This window comes from Aegilops tauschii, chromosome 1 (genome assembly GCF_002575655.3).
Source record: "Aegilops tauschii subsp. strangulata cultivar AL8/78 chromosome 1, Aet v6.0, whole genome shotgun sequence".
Classification (NCBI taxonomy): Eukaryota; Viridiplantae; Streptophyta; class Magnoliopsida; order Poales; family Poaceae; genus Aegilops; species Aegilops tauschii.
Genome location: NC_053035.3, coordinates 429670193 through 429688128, shown reverse-complemented (window position 1 = coordinate 429688128; position 17936 = coordinate 429670193).

Here is a 17936-nt window from a genome sequence, read left to right as displayed (position 1 = left end):
CTTGCTTGCTAGGCACTCATGTTAATACCCCCTCTTAGATGTATCCACACGAGATTCGGACTTGATTTTATTGTACGTGAAGTAATTTCGTCCCCTCTATTAATCTTTACATGGCCTTTTAGGCTTATGCATAATAATCAAGGTTTAACATAAAATGACCATCCCATCCCTTTTGATTCCTCGAGATGATCCATATTTAAATGCAATCTCGGGATGCAATATTATAAACATGCCCATGCACAATAAAAGCAACCAATAGCCAGTTGTTGGTTTGCATACGGAATTAGTTACTTGAGTTTATAAGTGCGGTTTTGTTACTAAAATGTGGGTTATGTGGCCCAAAAAATTATGCCACTGAATTCATATTCGAAAGAAGTTTCCTCTATACAATTTCTATGGTAACAAATCATATATTAGAGCATCTCCAGCCGCACCCCCAATAGGCCACCCAGGGCGACTTTTTTCGCGCCGGCGCCGAGAAACCCCCCCTCCCCAGTCACGCCCCCAAGACGCCAAAATCCGCCGGCTTGGCCCGTTTTTGGGCCCGGCGATCCCAGGCCAAACCCAGCGCACTGGGGGGCACTTGGGGGCTCTGGCGGAAGGGAAAAGAGCGTCTGGGCCACCACTGTCAGGCGAAAACACATCTTTGCACGTCCAGATCCCCCCCATGCGCGCACGCCCTCCCGCCGCCTTGCCGATCCCGGCGCCGACCACCCCCCACCACCGCTAGATAGGCCATTCCCCCGCCGGAAAAGAGAGAGGGTTCCGCCGCGACATCCTCCACCCCGTTCCTGAGCGAGCTTTCCGGCGCTCCGACCGCGCAAGGCGGGATACCGGCGGCTGCACGCCTACCACGTCCGCCAGGTGTTCGGCGATTTGTCTGCTCGGCGATGGGCTCGGGCGACGAGAAGGCGCTCGCGACGCTGCTGGAGGAGGAAGCCGATGCCGACGCCCAGGACGAAGAGCATCTCATGGTCGTCGCCGCCCTGGCCAGCCTACTCGCGAGCAATGCAAAGCCGCGGCGAGGTGGCTCGGCGCCGGGCCGGCTGAAGGCGAAGCAGAGGCATCGACTGGAAGGCTATTGCTTGCTCTACTCCGACTACTTCGCCGACGCTCCATTGCACGACGACAATGTATTTCGTCGCCGTTATCGGATGAGCCGAAAGCTCTTCCTCAGGATTGTGAATTCCATCTGGGAGTTCGACAGCTACTTCAAGTGCAAGAAGGATTGCACCGGCACACTTGGATTCACCTCACTCCAGAAGTGCACGACATCTATGAGGATGCTTGCATACGGAGCTCCCGGTGATTTCACTCGAAGACTATGGGCGCATGGCCGGGTCCATGCCCATTGATTGTTTCTACAAGTTCTACAAGGCAGTGGTGGTAGTATTTGGACGGCAGTACTTGCGACCACCGAATGTTGAACACACTGCTCGGATCCTAGCACATAATGCAGCAAGAGGATTTCCTGAGATGCTTGGAAGCATCGACTGCATGCATTGGAAATGGAAAAACTGTCCATTTGCTTGGCAGGGGATGTACAAAGGCGCCAAAGGCGGTTGCAGTGTGGTATTTGAGGTAGTGGCCACACACGACCTCTGGATTTGGCACTCCTTCTTTGGTATGCCAGGAACTCACAATGACATCAACGTACTGCAGTGCTCCCCTGTCTTTGCCAAGCTTGTTGAAGGTCATTCTCCTCCGGTGGACTTCGAGGTCAATGGGCGGCACTACAACAAGGGATACTAACTAGCAGATGGCATCTATCCGAGATGGTCCACATTTGTGAAGACTATCTCAAACCCTGTGCCAGGAGGCAAGAACTCCCACTTTGCGAAGGTTCAGGAGGCTTGCAGGAAGGATGTCGAGCGGGCATTTGATGTGCTCCAATATCGATTTGATGTTGTCCGGTACCCCGCTCAGACCTGGTCAAAAGATCAAATGTGGGAGATCATGACTTGCTGCATCATCTTGCACAACATGATCATTGAGAGCGAGCAGGAAGAGCCAGTGTTTGACACTGAACCATATTACATGCAGGGTCTCTTGCCCAAGTTGATCACCACCTACCGGCAACGACCTTCCTCAATATGCGTCAGGAGATCCGAGACCCACTGGTGCATCAACAACTGCAGTAGGATCTGATGGAGGCTCAAGGGCAACGCCTAGCTCGACGTGTGATGAAATATGAGTTTTTATTTGTTGAACTATTTGATTTCTATTGATTTTCTGTGATGAACTATGTGATAAAAATAACTTATGTTGAATTTGCGCCGAAGCACGACGAATATGGGCCGACATTGGTCAATTTGCGCCGAAAGTGGCCTGAAAAGTGGGCAAATTTGTGCCAAAAGTGGGCCGAAATCGGCGCCTGGGAGCGACCTGGGGGCGGCGGCTGGGAACCCGATCGCCCCCACGCCGATTTTAGCGCTGGTTCGCCCCCAGGCGGCGATATTTCAAGCCGGGGGGGGGGGGGGGGACGACTGGAGATGCTCTTATTGGCCTAACCGATGATACAAAAATGAACCTTAGGAAGAAGGGAGTAGTGAAAAAATCGCTCAAGGAGGACAAGCGTATGACATGAGATGATGTGATCTTTTTTTCCTATGAAAAGTGTAAGACATGAGATGATGTGATTTTTTCTCTCTAAAAAGCGTAAGCCATCTTTTATTATTGATGGTAAGTAGATGCTTTGTTTTTGAAATGCGGAGGTTGCAATGTAAAACATGCTTCTTCTTACTTATTTCAATTTACAAGTTACATGGTATTGCTTCGTACGGTTGGAGTGCAATGATGTACAAACCTAGATGAAAGTTTGGTTAATAACACATAAGGTTTATTTTATTTTCTGAGGAATGAAGGACAAAGACGATTAACAAATGGAGCATGGCATTTAAGAGTCATAAACAACCAAATTAAGAGACGATTGATTGCATTTACGACATCTTTTGCAACACTTTGCAGCTATGTCCGGCTATTGAGATAGAATTGCTACATACCCAATTCATAGATACAATAATTTAACTAATTATTCCATGTGTGCTTGAAAAGAAGGTGTATAAATTTTGTGTTAAGTCAAACGATGCAAAGTTTCACCAAGTTTATCAGAACCTACAAACAACTACCATTCCAATTTAGTGTCATTAAATGCACTACACTATATATTTTCATGCTATATCTACCTAGTATTGTCGTTGTTGATACTTTTTTCAATAAACTTGGTCAAACCTTACTTTGTTTGACTTCATATAAAAAATTATACTAATTCTTTTCAAGCACAAAGGGAGTAAGTCAAGGTCTCCTACTAAGAAGGTAGCGTGGCATATTTCCTCACGACACCAACCAACACAAAATCCACACATGTATCGAAGAGTAGCAAAGATAAGAGTTCTTGTGTGTACACTTGCACTTGGTCTTGAACTCGAAATCTCCGTGCATCCTATTCCTAGTGAGTGATGCTTATGGTCCGGTGCCAGTTATAGTTTATCACCACCGCTTTCTCGATCATCCAGTTCTCTATACATGTCCTTACATCAACATTCTATGATTCCATATTGTGTTGGTTCACATAGAGAAAAGCTAATAACTTGTAGACAAGTCATTGGTCCATGAACAAATACATATATAGAGATATGAAACTCAACCACTCGAGGCTCTTGGACTTTAACCTCATATGATGTACCTAAATTCTTTGTCACCACCACTTTCACCTCTTGATCCGACTGCTCCATAACACGCAGCGCTTCCCAGGCGGGGGAAGGGGCCAATGTCCATCCACTAGTGGAAAAAGGGCCTAATGTTCAGCTCATTAGTCTCGGTTTGTATTTGAGCCGGCACTAATGTGACCATTAGTGCCGGTTCCAACGGCTAGGCGGGCCGCTCTCATTAGTACCGGTTCGTGGCGAACCTTTAGCACCGGTTCGTGCCACGAACCGGTACTAAATAGAGTGGTGGCAGGATGTTGTCAGTCTGGGGCCCCTCCAGCACCTTTAGTACCGGTTCGTGCCACGAACCGGTACTAAAGGTCGTCCTATATAAACCCTTCGTCCACCCGCGATCGAGCTCGCTCTGTTTTTCCCCTTTCCCCTCTCCTCTCTGTTTTCCCCTCTTCCTCGAGCTCATCACACATTTTGCCCAAATTTTGTCAAGATTTGAAGGCCCCCATCCATTCAAGTGATCACAAAGGTAAGCAACTTTGTCCTTTCATCTCTCATTGCTAGATTAGCTCTTGCAATGCTTTATATAGTGATTAATTTGTGGGTTTTTAGTAATTTGGGAGGAATTATATGTGGTAGTTTATTTGATTTATATGCAATTTGAGCTCAAAATAACTCTTAGTTTGCATATGTAGGTGTGGTTTACTTAGTGCCTTCCCGTCTCCATCCTAACCACCGTCGATCGTCCGCACCGTCCTGTCGCCGGCACCACCTTGTGGGGTGAGCCTCTTGTTCTTATCCTTTTTATAAAAAAATCATGTTTGTGTGATTTAGACATATAGTTGCTTGTATAATTATCTTACCCATACGTTGTTTGTTATTCATAGTGCCATGGTTTTGATATCCGTCCCCGTCGGCCCTCGTCTGGGTTATGATTCGGATGTGGTATATTTTCTTTTATAACTATTTGTTGCATTTCGTGTTTATGACAAATTATGCCCATCAAGTTGACATAGATATTTTTATCTAGGAGGTATGTGAACCGAAAATTCCAACCGACCCTATTGTCGAGAGGTTAAATTTAGATGAAAGAGAAAACGAGTATTTGAAAGAAAAATTGAAAAGAATTGAGGGGGAGAAGATGGAATTGGAGTTGCATGTTGCCGATGTCGTCGATGATCACAAGATCAAGATGGAGAAAATGCGCTTGAAGATTAGAAAGATGAGAAAATATGCCATTGATAGTGAGGCTTGGTATCATTATGCTGTTGGATCAATTGTTACCTTAGTTGTGATCTTGATCGCATTTGTTGTTGCATTTAAATGCTTTAGCTAGAGAGTTATTTATATGTTTGTTTTATGAGAATAAGTGTTGTATGAACTTTATGTATGAACTTGTATTAATTTGGTCTATTCGGTGCTGTGTAATGAAGATGAGCCGGCAATGGATGTACGATGACCGATGCTCTCCCTAGTTCAGGCAATGGCGGATGGTTTTATGCCTTGTCCATGTGCTAGCTGTAAGAATGGTCACAATTACTCTAACTCAAGAACCATTCACGTCCACCTGTTTGAGTCTGGTTTCATGCCCCACTATAATGTTTGGACCAAGCACGGAGAAAGAGGGGTTATGATGGAAGACAATGAAGAAGAATAGGACGACGATAGCTATCCTGGCCATGGGTTCCCTGAATACGATGATACAACAATGGGGGAAGAAGCTAAGCCGGCAATGCAGGAAGAAGTTGAGCCGGCAATGCGGGAAGAAGCTGAAGAAGAGGCATCAGATGAGCCCTCTGATGATCTAGGTCGAGCCATTGCCGATGCAGAGAGAAACTGCGCAAGTGAAAAGGAGAAGAAGAAGTTGCAGCGCATGTTAGAGGATCACAAGAAATTTTTGTACCCGAATTGCGAAGCTGACAAGAAAAAGCTTGGCACCACACTGGAATTGCTGCAATGGAAGGCAGAGAATGGTGTATCTGACAAGGGATTTGGAAAGTTGCTAGTAATGTTAAAGAAGATGCTTCCAAAGGACAACGAATTGCCCGAGAGTACGTACGAAGCAAAGAAGGCTGTCTGCCCTCTAGGGTTAGAGGTGCAGAAGATACATGCATGCCCTAATGACTGCATCCTCTACCGCGGTGAGTACGAGGATTTGAACGCGTGCCCGGTATGTGGTGCATTGCGCTATAAGATCAGCCGCGATGACCCTGGTGATGTCTAGGGCGAGCGCCCCAGGAATAAGATTCCTGCCAAGGTGATGTGGTATGCTCCCATAATACCACGATTGAAACGTTTGTTCCAAAACAAAGAGCATGCCAAGGTGATGCGATGGAACAGAGAAGACCGTAAGAAAGACGGGAAGTTGAGAGTACCCGCTGACGGGTCGCAGTGGAGAAAAATCAAGAGAAAGTACAGGTAGGACTTTGCAGGTGACACAAGGAGCGTATGGTTTGGTCTAAGCGCAGATGGCATTAATCCTTTTGGGGAGCAGAGCAGCAACCATAGCACCTGACCTGTGACTCTATGTATGTATAACCTTCCTCCTTGGTTGTGCATGAAGCAGAAGTTCATTATGATGCCAGTGCTCATCCAAGGCCCTAAGCAACCCGGCAACTACATTGATGTGTACCTAAGGCCATTAGTTGAAGAACTCTTACAGCTGTGGAATGGAAAAGGTGTACGTGCATGGGATGAGCACGGACAGGAAGAATTTGACCTAAAGGTGTTGTTGTTCGTCACCATCAATGATTGGCCTGCTCTCAGTAACCTTTCAGGACAGACAAACAAGGGATAACGCGCATGCACACACTGTTTGGATGATACCGATAGTATATATTTGGATAATTGTAGGAAGAATGTGTACCTGGGACATCGTCGATTTCTTCTGAGCAGGCATCCCGTAAGAAAGAAAGGCAAACATTTCAAAGGTGAGGCGGATCACCGGATGAAGCCTCGCCACCGTACTGGTGCTGATGTACATGATATGGTCAAGGATTTGAAGGTAATCTTTGGAAAGGGTCCTGGCGGACAACCTGTTCCGAATGACGCTGACGGACGTGCACGCATGTGGAAGAAGAAATTTATATTTTGGGACCTGCCCTATTGGAAAGACCTAGAGGTCCGCTCGGCAATCGACGTGATGCACGTGACGAAGAATCTTTGCGTGACCCTGCTTGGCTTCTTGGGCGTGTATGGGAAGACAAAAGATACACCGGAGGCATGGGAGGACCAGCAACGTATGCACGGAAAAGACAGCATACATCAGGGTCATGCCAGCTACGCTCTTACCAAAGAAGAGAAGGAAATCTTCTTTGAATGCCTGCTCAGTATGAAGGTACCGTCTGGTTTCTCGTCGAATATAAAGGAAATAATAAATATGGCAGAGAAAAAGTTCCATAACCTAAAGTCTCATGACTGCCACGTGATTATGACGCAACTGCTTCCGGTTGCATTGAGGGGGCTTCTACCCAAAAACGTTCGATTAGCCATTGTGAAGCTATGTGCATTCCTCAATGCAATCTCTCAGAAGGTAATCGATCCAGAAATCATACCAAGGTTATAGAATGATTTGGTGTAATGTCTTGTCAATTTCGAGTTGGTGTTCCCACCATCCTTCTTCAACATCATGACGCATGTCCTAGTTCACCTATGCGAAGAGATTAACGTTTTGGGTCCTGTATTTCTACACAATATGTTCCCCTTTGAGAGGTTCATGGGAGTCTTAAAGAAATATGTTCATAACCGTGCTAGACTAGAAGGAAGCATCTCCAAGGGCCATGAAAATGAGGAGGTTATTGAGTTTTGTATTGACTTTATTCCTGACCTTAAGCCGATTGGTGTTCCTGAATCACGGCATAAGGGCAGACTAGATGGAAAAGGCACGCTAGGAGCGGATCAAATAATATGTATGGACGGGCATTCTCTCACTCAAGCACACTACACAGTTCTACAGAATTCCGCCTTGGTGGCTCCGTATATGGAGGAACACAAGAATTTTCTACGCTCCAAACACCCGGAGCAGTCTGACGACTGGATTACACGTGAACAAACGGGGACTTTCGCCAGTTGGTTGCAGACACGTGCCATGCATGACGCCGCTATTGAAGATGACCTGTACTTGCTGTCCCAGTTACCATCTTCGAATATAATTACTTTCAAAGGGTATGAGATAAATGGGAATACATTTTACACGATCGCCCAAGATAAGAAGAGCACCAACCAAAACAGTGGTGTCCGTTTTGATGCAGCAACCAAGACGGGAAATGACACATATTATGGTTACATAGAGGACATATGGGAACTTGACTATGGACGTGGTTTGAAGGTCCCTTTGTTTTGGTGCAAATGGGTCAATATGACACGAGGCGGGGTAACGGAAGACCCGCAGTACAGAATGACAACAGTGGATCTCAACAATCTTGCGTATGCAGATGAACCATTCATCCTAGCCAATGATGTGGCGCATGTTTTCTATGTGAAGGACATGTCTACCAAGCCGAGAAAAAGAAAAGATAAGGAAGCGAATACATCATACGATGAGCCAAAGTGCCACATAGTTCTTTCAGGGAAAAGAAACATCGTGGGAGTGGATGACAAGACAGACATGTCAGAAGATTATAAAAAGTTTGATGAAATTGCTCCATTCACAGTGAATATTGACCCGAGCATCCAGTTAAATGATGAAGATTGTCCATGGTTACGGCGCAAAGGGACACAGGGAAGAAAAAGTTTCACACCCAAAGATCCCACTCTGGGATGTGATCGGCTTCACTGTCATCACTTTCTTCTCTAGCGAGTTTCAGGACTTATATATCTGGAATGTCCCGCTTCGAACAAACCGAAGGGAATCTTTGTAATAGTTAGGGTACTTATGTGTTTTGGCATTTGAAACGCGAAGAAATATTATGTTTTGGCATTTGGTACTTATGTGTTTTGTGTACAAAATGGACAATCTCTTTCGAAGTATCAGAGTTTCGGACGAAAACTCATCTGTTACAAAGGCATTTCATTTTTTTAACTTATTACAACTCCAGACTTTTGTGCGTTCAGTATGCCCCATTCAAAGCCACGTCATCAATTTTCAACCCTTTGTGACTTCATTTGCTATTTTTCATGTATTTACTGATTTTTCAGCTAAATGACCCTGAAATTGATAAACACTTCAAATGAACTCTGAAAAGGTTGAAAGTTGGCATGGTATCATAATTTCACCCACATAGCATGTGCAAAAATGTTGAGAGGGTTACGGCAAAAACTGGATGCACTTCGTGTACAAAATGGACAATCTCTTTTGAAGTATCAGGGTTTCGGACGAAAACTCATCTGTTACAAAGGCATTTCATTTTTTAAATAACCTAAGTATTACCAAATTGAATATAATGATAAAACACACTAATATTAAACAAAAGAAAAAAGAATCACTGAAAAATCTATTTTTAAAGTTAAGTTATTCACAAACTAGTGATTTAAACAAATTTCAAATAATTCCGATTTAAACTATTCAAATTTGAAAACTACTGGCACTAACAGAAACTTTGGTATTTTTTGTACCTAAAGCAAAATATTCACAAAGAAACTCTAAATACAACAAAAGACAACTCAGAACTAAATAAAAGAAAATAAATAAAGCATAAAAGAAAAAAACTAAATAAAAAAATTTGCGTGCTGCCCTGTGGGCCTGCCCGGCCTTGGCCCAGGATGCAGGCCCGCAGGGCCGGGCAGGCTCATAGGGCAGCGCGGCAAAGTTAGGCCCAGAAGCCTGCTATAGAGAGGAGCTCGAGAGAGCTACCGCACTAGGCTTATAAACCAGTGCGGACGCCCCTCGGCTAGCGAGGTGGGACTAAACTTGCCGCACCGCACCTGCGCCAGCGCATCCCTTTAGTACCGGGTCGTGGCTGCAACCGGTACTAAAGGGGGGGGGGGTCTTTAGTACCGGTTGCAGCCATGACCCGGTACTAAAGGGGTCGCTTCCCGCCGCTTGGGCTGTCCAAATTTGACCTTTAGTACCGGTTGGTGGCTCCAACCGGTACTAAAGGCCCCTCCTATATAAACAACACTTACGAATTTCGTCAGTTTTCATCTCTTCCTCTGCTTCTTCTCCTCTGCCCCGTCGCCGCCACCCCTCGTCGCCGCCCTTGTCGCTGCCCCCGTCGCCGCCCCCGTCGATGCCCCCGTCGCCGCCCCGTCCCCATCGCCGCTCGTAGCCGCGCCATCCCCGTCGCCGCCCGTCGCCATCCCCGTCGTCGCCGTCCCTGTCGCCGCCCGTCGTCGTCCCCGTCGCTGCCCCCAATCGCCGCCCCCGTCGCCTCGCCTCGCCGGTGAGCTCCTGCCCCGCCATGGCCACACACACACACGTTGTTAGTTATAAAAATGTTAGTAATTTTTATGTTTTTTAGTTATGGAAATGTTTATAGAAATGTTAGAATTTTTTTTCTGTTTTTTAGTTATAGAAATGTTAGAAATTTTACAAATGTTAGTTTTAGCTAGATGAATTAGTTTAATGTCAAATTGTTAGACGATGGTCGATGTTTTTTTAGTTTCTTGTAATTTTAGTTATAAAAATTTAGAATTTGCATATAGAATTTTGACATATGCAACGATATCATTTTTAAAATTTGTATATAAGAAATCACAATCCAATCATTTAAAAAATGTTACATTTGCATATAGTATTTGTTCTCGACGATGCCTGGCCCGCATCCTCGCCGTCGACCCGTTCGCGACGACGTCCTGCTTCAGAGGACCCATGTCCGGGACTGGGCTCCGCCGGGCCGGCACTGGGAGGTGCTACCTTCATGGGCGTGCCGCTTGGTGAGGAACCCGGCCCCGGGTCCCGTCGTCGACCCTGAGCTCCTTTGGTGGCGTTTGCGTGGGCCACTTTCGGTGCGGAGGGAGCCGGCCCCGCCGGAGGTGGTACGTCACCGTGTCAGGGAGGAGGACGAGCACGTCCGTTGCTACATGGCTGCTATGGACGTCAGGTTCTCCAATACCTGGCAGGTTCTTTGGGGAGATGACCCGAGCTATGATCCTGTGATGGTTCCTTCTCTTTCGGTGTCCACCGCCCGCGCCTCAGGAACCGCGAGTGGCCTAGAGTATTCTGTAGTATTCAATCTTTATTAGCTAGGTAGCTAGTGATGTATTCGATACATAATATTCGAGGCGATGTATTCGAGATTATATATATTATTCGAGACAATGTATTCGAGATTATATATATTATTCGATAATATTCGAGACGATGTATTCGAGATTATATTCGACGATGCATATTATGTACTATGATTCAGTTTTTCCTTATTGATTGCATGCATGCATAGTAATTTGAATACTAAACTATTTTATATTTCTTCTGGATTAGTTAAATAAAAGCTATGGCGGACAATACCGGCAGAGAAGGAGAAGAGGCCCTGTTCGAGATCATACGCTCCCCTCGCGGGCCAGATGATCAGAATGAAGAAGATGACGGCTCCCAATATCTGAACAATACTGGGGAGGGTGATATGATATTCGATCACGATGACCGAATTGATGAAGTCATGAACTATGATTATGATGACGAAGAAAATGTTGATCTTGAAATAACAGAGACCGGCGAGGTATATTTATATAAGCGGGCATCTGGTGATCATCACATGTTTTAAATGATTTGAAGATATATTAACGAACTTTCTTCTTTCAGCCCTCTGGATCGAGAAAATCTTCTACAGGCAGCAGGACAGTGCGAGGCCTAGCCAAAAAGTTGAAGGAGGGCGTAAAGTACAAAATTGTTGCCATCAAAACTAATGGCGAACCAATCGCGCCTAAGAACATTGTGAACAAGTTCGTTCGTTAGTGCGGAGTTCTTGTGAAGGACCAACTCCCGATCTCCCTTCAAGAATGGAAAGAGCCAGCAAAGAAACGTCCAGATCTTACTTTTGTCGATGACAGAGCAAAATCTCTGCTTTGGGAATCTCTCATGGAACATTTCACCCTACCAGATCATTTCACAGATGCAGATGTGCAGAAAGTCAAGGACGCTGCTCTTAGGAAGATGACTATTCCATTCAACAACCACAAGAAAACTATATGGACCAACTACATCGCAGGAGGAAGGAAGACTCTAGAATTCAAGGGAACACTGGAGAAGCAAAGAGATCACTGGCCCGCTTTCGTGAAATTCAAGGAATCAGAATTATCTAAGGAATGGTCGAGAAAAAACAAGGCCAATGCCGCAAAAAGGAGCAGTTCCATAGGTTGGGGCCAGGTGGCTACGCTGTGGCAATGCCTAAGTGGGATAAGTCTGAGCAAGAGATGTTGTCTGCAGAGGTCACTGCAGTTACATTGAGCTGCCCCCAGGTGCAGGACTTGGTTCTATGCGCATGGGGGGCGTTGGACCCGAAGACAAGCCAGGTTTCGAAGAAGGCATGTCTTAAAGGAGCCGAAGATAAGTTACTTGATGCAATAGAAGATGCTCGAACGGGGGTGTTCACGCCCAACAAAGAGAACGACAAGTTTATGCGCGCCCTGGGAAATCCTGAACACTAGAGAAGAACACGAGGCAAAGGCGTTGTTCCATGGTATGAGGGGTTTGCGGACTGGAACGCCGACTACAGAAGCCGTGCGAGAAGGAAGATGGAGGAGGAGAAGAAGAGGAAGCCGGAGGAGGAGCAGAGGAAGCAGGAAGCAGAATGCCTTAAAGGTCTAGAATCAGCGCACGCGGAGTTGGCACTCAAATTCCAGCGGCAGCAGCAGCAGATCGACTCACTTAGCCAAGAAAGGGGGTCTCAACAGCGGCAACAGCTAGCGGATGATCCAGTATTGGATAGCACCGTCCCATCCATGCCGAGAAGCAATGTGGGTTCTGCCTCGGGCGACGCATTGCTGGATAGATACCCTGTGGATGACATCATGGAGAACACTAATTGTGAGCTATACTTCAAAATGAAGAACATATCCATGAAGGTGGCGGATGCCGTTGCTTATACAAATCCCCCCCGAAGCAACCTTCCATTGCAACCCGATCCCAGCCGGCTATGCTCGTGTCGTGGTTGATGAAATGGTGGACCAATATTCGGGGCTAGAACTTGACATTCCTGGAGGTGACGAGGAGCACACACCGGGAGAGGCCATACATCGTATCATCCTATGGAGAAAGGATTGCATCATCTTTCCAAGGCCACCGACACCGCGTCAGCCGACTCCTTCTCGAAGTCCGCCACCGCGTCAGTAGACTCCCGCTCCTCCAAGTCATCAGCCACCGCCTCAGCAGAGTCCTGCTCCTTCAAGTCTGCCAACGCGTCAGGCCACTCCTCCTCCTCCAAGTCCGGCACCGCGTCAGGCCACTCCTCCTGCTCCAAGTCCGGCACCGCATCATCCCACTCCTCCTCCTCCAAGCCAGCCACGTCAGCCGTCTCCGCCGCCTCAGCAACAACGGAAGAGAGCCGACTGATAACCCACAAGTATAGGGGATCGCAACAGTTTTCGAGGGTAGAGTATTCAACCCAAATTTATTGATTCGACACAAGGGGAGCCAAAGAATATTTTCAAGTATTAGCAGTTGAGTTGTCAATTCAACCACACCTGGATAACTTAATATCTGCAGCAAAGTATTTAGTAGCAAAGTAGTATGGAAGTAACTGTAACGGTGGCAAAAGTAACAGTGATAGTTTTGTAGTGATTGTAACAGTAGCAACGGAAAAGTAAATAAGCGAAGAACAATATGTGAAAAGCTCGTAGGCATTGGATCGGTGATGGAGAATTATGCCGGATGCGATTATTCATGCAACAGTTATAACATAGGGTGACACAGAACTAGCTCCAATTCATCAATGTAATGTAGGCATGTATTCCGAATATAGTCATACGTGCTTATGGAAAAGAACTTGCATGACATCTTTTGTCCTACCCTCCCGTGGCAGCGGGGTCCTATTGGAAACTAAGGGATATTAAGGCCTCCTTTTAATAGAGTACCGGACCAAAGCATTAACACATAGTGAATACATGAACTCCTCAAACTACGGTCATCACCGGGAGTGGTCCCGATTATTGTCACTTCGGGGTTGCCGGATCATAACACATAGTAGGTGACTAATGACTTGCAAGATAGGATCAAGAACTCACATATATTCATGAAAACATAATAGGTTCAGATCTGTAATCATGGCACTCGGGCCTTAGTGACAAGCATTAAGCATAGCAAAGTCATAGCAACATCAATCTCAGAACATAGTGGATACTAGGGATCAAACCCTAACAAAACTAACTCGATTACATGATAAATCTCATCCAACCCATCACCGTCCAGCAAGCCTACGATGGAATTACTCACGCACGGCGGTGAGCATCATGAAATTGGTGATGAAGGATGGTTGATGATGACGATGGCAATGGATTCCCCTCTCCGAAGCCCCGAACGGACTCCAGATCAGCCCTCCCGAGAGAGATTAGGGCTTGGCGGTGGCTCCGTATCGTAAAACGCGATGAATCCCTCTCTCTAATTTTTTTCTCCCCGAACGTGAATATATAGAGTTGGAGTTGAGGTCGCTGGAGCACCAGGGGGCCCATGAGGCAGGGGGGCGCGCCTAGGGGGGCAGGCGCGCCTCCCACCCTCGTGGACAGGGTGTGGGCCCGCTGGCCTTGATTCTTTCGCCAGTATTTTTTATATATTCCAAAATAATTCTCCGTTGATTTTCAGGTCATTCCGAGAACTTTTATTTATGCACAAAAATAACACCATGGCAATTCTGCTGAAAACAGCGTTAGTCCAGGTTAGTTCCATTCAAATCATGCAAGTTAGAGTCCAAAACAAGGGCAAAAGTGTTTGGAAAAGTAGATACGACGGAGACGTGTCAACTCCCCCAAGCTTAAACCTTTGCTTGTCCTCAAGCAATTCAGTTGATAAACTGAAAGTGATAAAGAATTTTTTTTACAAACTCTGTTTGCTCTTGTTGTAAATATGTAAAGCCAGCATTCAAGTTTTCAGCAAAGATTATGAACTAACCATATTCACAATAACACTTAGGTCTCATGTTTACTCATGTCAATGACATAATCAACTGCGAGCAATAATAATAAATCTCGGATGACAACACTTTCTCAAAACAATCATGATATGATATAACAAGATGGTATCTCGCTAGCCCTTTCTGAGACCGCAAAACATAAATGCAGAGCACCCTTAAAGATCAAGGACTGACTAAACATTGTAATTCATGGTAAAAGAGATCCAGTCATAGTCATACCCAATATAAATTAATAGTAATGGATGCAAATGACAGCGGTGCTCTCCAGCTAGTGCTTTTTAATAAGAGGGTGATGACTCAACATAAAAGTAAATAGATAGGCCCTTCGCAGAGGGAAGCAGGGATTTGTAGAGGTGCCAAAGCTGGATATTTGAAATAGAGATAAATAATATTTTGAGCGGTATACATTCATTGTCAACATAACAACCGAGAGATGGCGATATCTTCCATGCTACACACATTATAGGCGGTTCCCAAATAGAATGGTAAAGTTTATACTCCCCCTCCACCAACAAGCATCAATCCATGACTTGCTCGAAACAACGAGTGCCTCCAACTAACAAGAGTCCTAGGGGAGTTTTGTTTGCAATTATTTCGATTTGATTTGCATAAAGCATGGGACTGGGCATCCCGGTGACCAGCCATTTTCTCGTGAGTGAGGAGCAGAGTCCACTCCTCTTGAGAATAACCCGCCTAGCATGGAAGATACAAACAGCCCTAGTTGATACATGAGCTATTCGAGCATACAAAACAGAATTTCATTTGAAGGTTTAGAGTTTGGCACATACAAATTTACTTGGAACAGTAGGTAGATACCGCATATAGGAAGGTATAGTGGACTCATATGGAATAACTTTGGGGTTTATGGAAGTGGATGCACAAGCAGTATTCCCGCTTAGTACAAGTGAAGGCTAGAAAAAGACTGGGAAGTGACCAACTAGAGAGCGACAACAGTCATGAACATGCATTAAAATTAATAAACCTTGGGTGCAAGCATGAGTAGGATATAATCCACCATGAACATAAATATCGTGAAGGCTATGTTGATTTTGTTTCAACTACATGTGTGAACATGTGCCAAGTCCAGTCACTTGAATCATTCAAAGCAGGATACCACCCTATCATACCGCATCACAACCATTTTAATAGCATGTTGGCACGCAAGGTAAACCATTATAAACTCCTAGCTAATTAAGCATGGCATAAGTAACTATAATCTCTAATTGTCATTGCAAAAATGTTTATTCATAATAGGCTGAATCAGGAACGATGAACTAATCATATTTACAAAAACAAGAGAGGTCGAGTTCATACCAGCTTCTCTCATCTCAATCAGTCCATCATATATCGTCATAATTGCCTTTCACTTGCACGACCGAACGATGTGGAAAATAATAATAGTGCACGTGCATTGGACTAAGCTGGAATCTGCGAGCATTCAATAAACAGGAGAAGACAAGGCAATATGGGCTCTTGGTTAAATCTACAATAATGCATATAAGAGCCAATTCAACAATTTCATCATGGTCTTCTCCTATCGACCCCCAAAGAAAAGAAAAGAAGTAAAACTATTTACACGGGAAAGTTCCCAACAAGCAAAAGAAGAACAGGAAATATTTTTGGGTTTTCTTTTAATTAATACTACTACAGCAAGAAAAGTAAGCTAGCTAAAAGCTACAACTAATTTTTTTTGTTTTCTTAAGGTTTTTCAAACACACAAGAAGAAAGCACAAAAAGGAAAATAAAATAGCATGGATAGTACAATGAAAAAGTATGAGCACCGACAACTAGCATGAGTGTGTGAACATAAATGTAATGTTGGTGAGAAATACATACTCCCCCAAGCTTAGGATTTTGGCCTGAGTTGGTCTATTGCCATGGCTGGCCTGGCGGATATCCAAAGTTGTAGTTGGGGTCGTACTGAGAAGAAGCCTCGGTTTGCCACTGGTTGGCCATCCCCTCCGGATCCCACTGGTAAACAGACTGGCGTGAAGGAACAAATTGTGGTTCCGGATCTGGCTCTGTAGCTGAGGTGGGGTTCCGGTAGGCGTGAATGGCCTCCAGCGGAACAAGGTACTTGCCTGCAGATAAGTCAAACAAGGAAGGAGCAGGCAAAGTAAGAGTCTCAGGGTGATTTTTATCAAATAACAATTTATAGTTAATCTCCTTTTTCTTGTTCTTAACAATGAAATCATGTGCACCCATACTCTTGTAATCTAGAAAAACAGGAGACAACAACTTTTCTTCTTTCTCATAATGTCTAATAGGTATGTTAAAATATGCAGCGAGGCGCGAGGCGAAGATACCTCCCAAGATGGGCCCTTAGTACGGTTAAGATTTAACCGCTTTGCAACAATAGCGCCCATACTAAATGTGTCATCACGGAACAAGGCATGGCACAAAATAACAATATCAGGGGCACTAAGGTTGCCACAGTTTCCGCGACCAATTAAGCATCTACTATCAAATATTGCAAAGTAACGTAAAACAGGAAAATGTATGCTCGTAATGAAGGAAATATGCACTAGAGGAAATAATAAAGTTATTATTTATTTCCTTATATCATGATCAATGTTTATTATTCATGCTAGAATTGTATTAACCAGAAACATGATACATGTGTGAATACATAGACAAACAAAGTGTCACTAGTATGCCTCTACTTGACTAGCTCGTTGATCAAAGATGGTTATGTTTCCTAGCCATTGACATGAGTTGTCATTTGATTAACGGGATCACATCATTAGAAGAATGATGTGATTGACTTGACCCATTCCGTTAGCTTAGTGATACGTCCATTTTGCATCATGCTTTTATATCGATATTTATTGCAATATGGGCTGTTATTACACATTATGTCACAATACTTATGCCTATTCTCTCTTATTTTACAAGGTTTACATAAGGAGGGAGAATGCCGGCAGCTGGAATTCTGGGCTGGAAAAGGAGCAAATATTAGAGACCTATTCTGCACAACTCCAAAAGTCCTGAAACTCCACAAAAGTCATTTTTGGAAATAATAAAAAATACTGAACAGAAGAAATACGTCAGGGGGGCCACCACCTGCCCACGAGGGTGGGGGGCACGCCCTACCCCCCCAGGGCGCGCCCCTGCCTCGTGGGCCCCCTGTTGGCTCTCTGGTGGCCATCTTCTGCTATATGAAGTCTTTCATCGAGGAAAAAATCATAAGCAACCTTTCGGGACGAGACTCCGCCGCCACGAGGCAGAACCAATCTAGGGCTCCGGCAGAGCTGTTCTGCCGGGGACACTTCCC